At 35.3% G+C, this 10,420-nt stretch overlaps 1 long non-coding RNA gene across 1 annotated transcript; it reads left to right on the top strand.

The window, feature by feature from the left end:
* The first annotated feature begins 3,427 nt into the window (after positions 1-3,427).
* On the top strand, positions 3,428-6,104 carry LOC147565126 (uncharacterized). Its single transcript, XR_015237018.1, has 3 exons — positions 3,428-3,555; positions 4,975-5,334; positions 6,040-6,104. It is a non-coding gene; the product is annotated as an uncharacterized LOC147565126 (long non-coding RNA).
* Positions 6,105-10,420: the final 4,316 nt, after the last annotated feature.

A 10,420-nucleotide genomic window follows, 5' to 3' on the forward strand; every position in this document is an offset into this window, starting at 1 on the left:
TATGGTACGAGATGGATTTCCCCTCTTTAATTTAAGTTCGGGAGAACTACGGTAGGTTAGTTGGGTTATATTTCCAATTGCACCTATCAGATTTGAGGGGTATGGACGTATGGGTATATCAATCCTAAAGGCAACCCCAATTTCACTAGAGACACATGGGAACGTCTTTGTCTATAGAAATAGACCATCTTTTGCAAAAGAAGTGTTTGATGTTTGAGCGGAATAGTCCACCAAAGTGTACAGTATTGTTGACTATAAGGGTAGGTTAGTCCGGCTATATTTAATTACACGTATCGAACGAATCGTGATATAGACAAAATTGAACGTCTTTGACTTGGAGGATATGTTCTTTCGGTCTGAAGGAGATTTTTTTTAGAGGAGTGTCCTTCGACCAAGATGTCAATGTGCTCAATTTGTCGAATATGATGATGGTAACTTTATCCGGAAGATCATATAGTCTGGCTGAATTAGGGAACGTAATGTGTAGGTAGAAGCCAAAGAGTGGTGGCTTGATCAGAGAGAATTGACTAGAGGGAACAAGACAAAAAGCATGGATTAGTCCAACTGAATATTCCCCAAAAGATATGGATTGGATCTGGACAAAGATAGGAAGAACCAGACCCGAAAGGAGGTCCAGACCAAAAGAGATGGGGCGGCCAACAATACGCCCCTGGCTTTTGGGGGGGCACTAGGCGAACGTATCGACGGAGCCTCTACACTTTAAGTCGAAAACAATATAAAAATTGACATGTTGCATTTGAGTTTGAATAAAAAGTAGACGAGAGAAGAAACTAAATTATAAGAATATGTGTTTGAATTGATTTATTTTTTCTTTTCATTAAGTTTAAATGTTATGACTTTGTCTCTTAAATTTTATATTAATTAGGTTGTTTTTAGCAGGAGAAAATTATCAAAAATACAATGCAGGTCGTGGGAGTCGAACCCCTAACCTTAGGTTCAAGAATATACCATTCCAACAACTCTAATACCCAAACAGAAGTGAAGTGCATGTGCATAAAATAACACATATAATAAAACCATCTATGTATATAATGTTACATAAATCGGGGGTCCTCTAAATTTGGGGGCTCTAAGCAGCCACTTGGGTCGCCTAGGCCCAGAGTCGGTCCTGGCAGCCAGACCTAACCCACTAATGGGGCTGCCCTGGTCGTCCACATAAGAGGAGTCCCAGATGAGACGACAATCTCATATAGGAAGCTCACTCAGAATAAGATTCTTAGCCTTATCTTTTGTGGAGTTCTTAATTGAATACCGATTGGAATATGATTCTAACTTTAGGGTTCTCTATATAATGATCATTATAAAACAGAAAATGTGTGAAATTTTTCCAAGAGAAAATCTATTACAGCATCAAGTAGAGAAATAGATTTTAGAGAAAAAGCTCCTGACTTATCTATCTAGTCAAAGAATAAAAGATCTTCATCTCAACGTTCTAATATCATAATAGAAAAAACATTCAGATATCTTCCACATAGGTCCTAGTTGGCACTAAAGAAGGGAGATCAAGTCAACTTATTCGAGTGTCTCAAGTATAGGAGCTGCAATTTGGAGCTCTCATCTTCGGAATAAAGGCATCGAATTTAGTTCGAGATAAAGTAATTCAGGTAATCTTATATCCATTCTAGCTCATCTTTAGTTCATGCATGTGATCCTGATATGTAGTGTTAGACGTCTAAGATTCCGCTCAGAACATTAGGTGACACCAAGGGCGGAACTATGTGGAGACCAGGCTGGACAGTTGCCCGACCTGATCTCCACATATGTAAGTCAAGCTCCCAATATTCATTATAGTAGTTGTAGCTCCAATGGTGAAGTCTCTATAATTCCATCTCAAAGATAGGGGTTCGACTCCCATTGCTCCCTTATTTTTTTCTCTTAAAAAAGTAATGTTTGCAATGTTACCCTTTTCATTAGGTGACTTGCAAAATCTATATAATAAAACAGGTGGATGGGTGCTGACTGGGACAAATCCCTGGAAAAATCCAGCCGTCCGTCCCACATCAGCGCTAATCCCAACCGTCTGATTCAACCACTCAGATCACCCGGCCCCCTGAAGCAACATGTCTTCTCAGTGCCTTATAGGTGCTTCTCTTCTACCAGACAGACGCATCTGTTCTCAGGGACATCTCTCTTCTCACTTCCCTCCATTAACACCAAGATTCTCTGCTTCAGAATTGTTTCTGCTTCGTCTGGGAATTTTGTTCTTCTAAATCAATTTGTGTTTATTTGAATTTTTTTTTATCTTCTACTTCCCTCCATTAAAACAATTAATTCTCCGGTTTAGAAATTATTTGTCTTCCTTGGTTTGGTTTGGAAATTCAGTAAACGCCGGCAAGATTCGCTTTCTGTTTCTTTGAAATTTGTTTGTATTCTGTGAATATTTTAATTTCTTACTTCCAATTTTTGAATTCTGTGAATATGTTTCTTTCAATTTTGGTAATTTTTTCGTTTGAGTGCAACAAGTAAAGCATAACAGGCATAAATTTCGATTGAGTTTAGATTCATTTTAGTGATCTTCGTGAAATATGAGTTCTGCTTATGAGGTGGTTTGATGAAATGTCTCATAGATAATGTACCTCTTTAAGTTTCTGTCCAACTCCCTTTAACCTCATCTTTTAAATGTCCAGCATAAATTGTACCTCTATAAGTGTGTATAGGACTAATGTACCTCTTTAAGTTTTTATCCCACTCTGTTTAACATCATCTTGTAAAATGCCAACAAAAATTGTACCTCTTTAAGTGTGTATGGGATTAACCCTGTGACGGAGAACAATGACCGGGTTGATCCTCCATTTGAACATGAATATGGATGGATTATATACAATAGTAAGTAAAAGTGATGAATGTGATTATAGGATTAACCCTGTGACGGACAATGACCGGGTTGATCCTACATTTGATGAATGGAGTATTCACAATATACTAAGTAAATGTGATGAATTTGATTATTAACAAACCAGATTTGCTATTGTACGACAACTCTCAGATTCGCTATTCCATCTATTTTAATTGAGCCAATCCGGTTCTAAATGAACAAATACATGAAAAAGATATAGTTTTCCGGATACGTCGGCAGAGATTAGTTATATAATTCAGATATCATAAGTCATTAAGGGTTTAAAATTGATTATTGTAGCTAATGATTTCTTAAAGTATCTAAAGTTTTAGGGTTTTCTTCTTCTAACTTTGTTTATGTTAGATTTTAGGATCTTAAATTAACTATTGTAACTACTGATTTCATAATTTAGGGCTTTCTTCTTCTTCTAACCCCGTTTAGCTTTTTATTTTTAATAGATTAAGAGGCTGTCTATTACAGTAGATTAGTTATTTTTTGGTTACTTAGTATTTGGTTTCATATAATCAATTGACTTTTATTTAGTCTATGCATGATGGATTGTTAATGCTATACTAACTCTTTTAGACAATGAATTGTTACAGTTTTAATTTCAGAGAGAGAAGTAGAGAGAACTGAATTAGGAGGTTTTGGTTCACAGAAATAGGAACAAATGATCTAGATCGATTTCATATTTCCAGGTTTTGTGATCTCTCCCTCTATTTCCTTAGTTGTCACTATTCTTCGGTTTCACATTAATAATTGTTTGTATTTTTTTACCGATCCATTTTCTTCTATCCATTATAGAAACTCTGAGAATATAATCATTAGCTTTGATATGATCTAATTCAGATGTCATAAGTCATTAGCTGATTATGCTGGTATTTATGAGATTCTTTAGTTTTCGTATACGTAGATTTTGATTTAGTTTTCATGAAACAAAGGTTTTATAAGGCTTATCACAGAAACAGGAAGTAACAGGTTTTGATGCAGACTTTGAGTCAATTAGTGATATTAATAAGCTTTCATATATGAAATATGAATCATATAATGGATTCGAATGAGGAAGAGTTTTTACCGAAAAAATATTTCGGATATGAAATTGCTTAGTGTAGAGCAAGATGAAGATATTCATGAGAATTTTGAAGCTTCATGTTCTGAAGACAACATGAGAATAGTGGAGATTGGATTGAATGAACACTTCGAAAGTTCTTTAGTTTTGAAGGGATAGATTTATAGATTCAAGTGTGATTGGAAGAGAATTTTTACTGACATGAATTTGAACAAGTGTAAAAAAGAATTAGTGAAGAAATGGAAGATTATCCTTTTAATTATGAGCATAAGTCTCAAGATTGTGTTCGAAGAATTCACCAGTGTCCGAGTTTGAGGACTTGGATGAATTGGAGTCATTGTGGGAGCGCCGGGACTTGATAGAGTAACTAAAAATGGAGATCAAGAATATTAGAGTAATAAGACTTCTAATTATCTGAGAAGAGTGTGAGTCCCAAATATGGTTGAAGATTTTAAACCATAGAAGATCAACGAGATGTACTTCCACAAAGATCGTATCGACCATCTACACATTCTACAAGATTTACAAAGAAAGGATGCGAAAATTTAATACTGTCAATCATCAAAAGATTTACTCTTCAATTCTTATCTTTGTTAACTATATCTATATCCATGATTTTCGTATACCTCATTATTCGTTTGGTGTTGAATTGGCGATCGATAGTGTTAATTCAGACACTTCAATCATTTGTTATCTCATCTTTAAAGTGTGTTGATAATTTATAGGTTTTCTCCAGCTTAAGGATCAATTTCATAAAACTTCATCAAGAAAATCAGGAACTCGAACTCTCACATCAATTTTTTCACAAAATTTTTTATTTTCAAAACCTAAAAGACTCGAAATGGAGTCAACGACGAAGTCCACTAAAGAGTTAGAACATGATTTAGAAGTAGTTTATATTGGGCAACTTTGTCTTTGTCATTATTATTACATAGAGAAAGCTTATATTTGAGGTAGGAAACTAAGATTCTTAATATTTGGTTTATTTTACGGTTGCTTTCTCTATTTTTATCGATTTTTCAAAGGCTAACTTCATTGAAATGCACAGGATCCAAAGGATAAAGATGGAAGGACAGAGAAGGAAGGAATTACTTGTACTATGTTATTACAGATCATAGATGAATCAGTGAAAGTCTATTGAGAATTTATTCAAGCCGAAAAGAATGAAGGAAACATGATCCTGAAAGACCTTTTAGGACCTCAAGTTGAACTCCAAAACTCCGAAGATTCCAAGCTTTTGGATTAAGCTTAATTTCTTTCATAACTACATTTTAGTACTTCAGGTCTTATTATATATATTCTGAATTCATTATGAAGTTGGTAATGAGTTTTACATTTTTTTTTTCTTGTGCAGTTTCATGTGGAGACCATGAAAGATGATGGAAGTTTGGTCTTTGATTAATACAAGGTAAAACTGATCCCACATTTCTCTACTCCTATGGATTGGAGGAAATTAAATGTTGAGTATTCATGATATGATATTTCGTAGTGCAGGTGTTCGGTGTGAATTTATGTTCCATTATATATGAGTTAATCTTTGAACTAAGATATAGATTGAAGTAAGACCTCAGGTTAGTTTCAGTTACGTTTCTGGATTGGTTAATCTAATAAAAAATTAGAAAACTTGGTTTCTTTTTTGACATATGAAGTAATAGTGACTAAGAAGAATTTAGAGGGTTGCTTTTGGAGCTATTATAGAACTCGGCTTGGAAAGAGAAAATTAAAAGTTATAGCTAGCTTTTTTCTAAAAGTTTTACCCGTTATGTCCATGTTATTGTGCCTTTAGATTCCTATTCTATTGGTACACTAAAATCCATACCTAAAATATCCATGTAACAAACATAAAGGTAGTTGACAAGTGTTACCCTTTTTTCTCGAAATTAGGGGGAGTTATATGATGGCTTCCGAAATCTTAAGATGTTTCGTGACAAAACTCAAGTTGACTTCCAGGTGGTGGAAGAAATGGATAGGAGATTGTTAAACTAGGCATTTTTTGCATTAATGTTTCATAAATTTCTTTTACTGTTTTGATCATTTTGGGGTTCATACTTCATAGGTAATGGGCTTAATATACTTGTATGGATTCTTTTTTTACTTTTTAATTGTGTTTCAGGAGTAACTGGAGGAGGATGACAAAGAATGCAGTTTGGTGTTTGCGAGTTTGAGGCCGTATTTGCAGTAATGCCTGAATGACCTTTTCATGGTGGTGTTCTTTACTAATAGTTTGTTCTTCACTAGAGTTCTTTTTGTTGAAAGTTACAAATTATTTTTTGCAAACTGTAAAACAGTCGCAATCAATTATAAGTTTTTAGTTAATTTCAATATTTCAATACTCTCAAACATTTGATTTGGTTCAGACAATTGTGATAACAAAAGTCTATTTTTGCGGACTGAATGTCTTTTGATAACAGGTGGTCAACAACTTTATATCGTATGTAATGCTTAACGAAAACGCCCGTGCCAGAGGCACAGGTGAATACCAACAAGACATCCAACTTTCATTTTATTGTAAATTTCTTTATCTTTTCCTGTTGCTTTCCAATAACTAGCTTTTGTTGCTCTATTTGTTCCCATCCCTGTTGGATATTTTCTATCTCTTTGACAGGAAAAGATTAAGATTTATCTATTATGATAATTAACGAGAGTTGTCCATTGTGCATGAAGGTGAAATTTTTATTTTTCTTTCTTGATATTATTTTCGTATATTTGTATATGTTGTTCTCCGTGCCGGAGGCACGGGCTATACCCTAGTTTCAAAATAAATTGGGTGCTAATATAGTTATCTGGAACGGAGTGCTTTTAAGAGTGCCCAAATTATTTTCCTATTATAACAGCTATTTTCTAATTATTGCTAATAAATGTGGTCGTAGTTGGTTAAAAATGGGAGTTATGCTCTGTAATTTGGTATGTGGCCATATTATAGGCGCCTCCACACCAATCCTGCGCCTATAGCAACTATCCGACCGCCATGGAACGGCTCTCTGTTTTATCCTCTTGCTAGAGGGAAGTTCTAGGTGCATCATTTTTTTGCAACCCTTTAAGCCTGTCAACGGGTATTCGATATCCAATCTGTAACTGTATTCGAATTTTAAAAAAATATTTGAAATTTCAAATATCGAATACGGATAAGGATTCGGATATTCCTTGTCGGAAATCTGCTTATCGGATACGGATACACTAATATCCGATCCGATAAATATCCGTATCCGATAAGTAATATGAAAAAATAACAAAATTTATTAATAATATATAAAATATATGGTTGAGATTTATTATTTAGATCTAATAGTTTAAAATTTAAGCTTAAAATATAAATTTTTGTTTAAATTTTGGATATTATCCGATATCCGTTAATATTATCGGATTCGGATATTGATTTATAATATCCGTCGGATAATTATCGGATATCTTATCGAATATAGATATGCATATATCTGATCCGATAAGCTACCATTTACAAGCCTACTAGCTGCATCCTTATATCACTTGCCTCCACTATCTAAGCTTTAGGGATTTCAACAACAAGAAAAAAAAAAATTGGGACAAAAAAAGCAAGAAATTTAGTTGGTGTCTGTAGAACTTTTAGAAGCTAGTTTAACCAATAAGGGTAGGAGAACTATAGGCAACCAAAGAAAAAGAAGAGAAGATGAAGATCCACCACCACCACCACCACAATAACCAAGGTCACAAAGACACCAACAACCGCCATCAATAACGGCCATCTTTAACGTCAAATTCTATTTCATTTTCTTTTCTTTTGTTGAAGGAATCTATTTCATTTTCTTTGTTGAGCCAAATATTGGTTAGACTTGCTTCATTAGTAAAAAAAATTAACTAATTGACTTGGGGGTCACGTATACATGAGTCTGAAAGAACCCTGACATGGGAGGTTGACATAGCTGTCAGTTGCGGATCCAAGATCTACTTTTAAGGCAGGCTGAATCAAGAGACCTAAAAAATTTCCACAAAAATCAAATTTATGCAAGGTAAATTATCCAAAATAAGTAAAAGAGAGTAACATTGCCTAGTAACTAATATTTTTCAATTTCATAAAAAAAACTAATATTTTTCAAACAAAGTTTTATAGCTGAAGTACTTCTAATAATATCAATCAATGAAGTGTTTTTAGGGTCGTGACTGCTGATTTTGGATTTGTGATAAGCAATGGTGTCGGCTCACGCTGATGTTCTTATACAAAAGTATGAATTGGGGATTATGAATTTTTTGTGAAGATGAAGGGGGTGAAGGATTTAAGAACTAGGCACAAGAGTGAGAGAGTTTTGTTATAAAAAGAGAAAAATAAAATTATCTTTGGGAGATGCTAAAGGCCCTCGACATAATTAATGTAGGCCCCCAGTTGAAGCACAAACTGTGAGAAACAAAATAAAGAGGACATATCGGGAAGTTAAGTACAAACTAGGGTCAATACAAGAATTAACTCATATCTATTTTTTATTTTGTTGAACCAAACTCATATCTATTTGGATCACAAAAAAACGAACAAAAAAAAAGAGGGGCGAGGGACTCAAACCTGGCTTAAAGAGGCTGAAGTACAACAAATGGACCATTGAGCTACAAGCCATTCTGTTATCTAGTTTTATCATTAAACTATTTTCAAAAAGTGCTCAGGTTGCTAAGTGCCAAGTGCCAACATCTAACTATAAAGAATCTACATAGGGTTGAGGAAAGGTTGTACCTCTCCCTTGCCCCTATGTGGATCTGATCATGAGGGTTTGTAAAAGTATCTTCCAAACCTTGAGTTCTGCTCTGCTTGATAGAATTGTCGCTTATGCGGAAGGTTAGATAACGTTGAATGTCCATTTGTCTTTATCTCTAGATATTATCCTATTTGCTACGATCAAAATATTATATTCATGACCCTGTCGCTTGATATGCTTTAAGCTAGAGATTCACCACCGACATACAAACCAATATAAATAACACAGGTTTGTCCTGAAAATAGATCTCGATTTGATCTTTATCCTTCAATTACTTTGACTTTCAAGATATAACGCTAAACTGACTTGAACGTCGGAGTGGCTTGCCCTCCATTTCTTCACCGGCGACATAGAGGAACTTGTCTTGAAAAATCATGGCAATTTCAATAATGATAAATTTCGCAACACATGGAACACACGTTTAAATGATCTCCCATTGTTGAAACTTATCACCTAGATTAAAAAGCATTTTTCATGACTAACATTATCAAATTGTCCTATGCCAAAAAAAAAAAAAAAAAAAAAACTTTTATTATGTATGAGTTCCTACTTATTGGTGCTTCCCCCTGTCAGAACTAAAAGTCGCGGAAGCTATCGAACCTATCTTAGAAATTGATCCGATTATGAAGATTAATTGAAAAGCTAAGCCAAAATCAAATATGCGAGCAGAATTTAACGAGGTTCGGCTTTAAAGCCTACGTCCTCGGGCGAACAAGAAATCTTTATTGAAGGATAGATGAAGACGACTCACACAACCCGCAAGTTCGTCCCAAGATGGTACCGTATAGTAATAACCTTCTATACTAAATCTTCGACGACCGAGAAATTTAACACCGCTCAAAACTATGAACAAAAAATTTCTCTCTCACTTGCTCTCTCTCTTTAGCTCTCTCTAAAGAAGAGTTGTTGTTGCTTGTGTTGGTGTTGTTGATTACAAAGCACTCAACCCCTATTTATATATATTATAAGCCAAAAAATTGGAAACTGCCTATTGAGCCAAAAAATTGGAAACCATCCCAATTTGGAAACTGCCTATTGCTGCCTCTTAAACCTCCTCTTCAATTTTTAGAAACTGCCTCTTACAATTCTCCACCTCGTACACAATTTGATATTCTTCAAATTTTGGACGAACACCAGGATACTCCTTGTAAGATATATCTGCTTCTTGTAACTTCATCCGACTGCACCATATGACCATGGTTGCCTACGTACCCTTTTACAGGATCAAGCCTACCGTAGTTCTACCAACCCTTCACATAAAGATTATCTTGTCGCCATTACGCCCTTTCGGGCAACTTAACACGAGCCGATATGCTTAGTACGAGCATGATGAATCTGATTCTTCGCCAAGTGGATCGCACTTTGACTATCACACCATACATCTACGCACTCCTGCTTAATCCCTAGGTCATCCAGAAGACCCCACAACCACAATGCTTCCTTCACACCCTCGGCCATAGCCATATACTCGGCCTCCGTAGTAGATAACGCAACTGTAGATTGTAACATCGATCGCCAACTAACTGGAGCACCATGTACCTTAAATACATAACCAGTAGTAGATCGTCTTCTATCTAGATTGCCAGCATAATCCGAGTCAACATAACCGCTTACCTGACATGTGTCTCCACCAAAGCACAAACCCGTATCAACAGTACCCTTCAAGTACCTCAAGACCCACTTCACAGCTTCCCAATGTGTCTTCCCCGGGTTTGCCATAAACCTACTAACCACACTGACCGCTTGTGAAATATCCGGACGAGTACACACCATAGC

This window comes from Eschscholzia californica, unplaced genomic scaffold (assembly GCF_041429995.1).
Source record: "Eschscholzia californica isolate CP2 unplaced genomic scaffold, dmEscCali1.0.p SCAF_1, whole genome shotgun sequence".
NCBI lineage: Eukaryota > Viridiplantae > Streptophyta > Magnoliopsida > Ranunculales > Papaveraceae > Eschscholzia > Eschscholzia californica.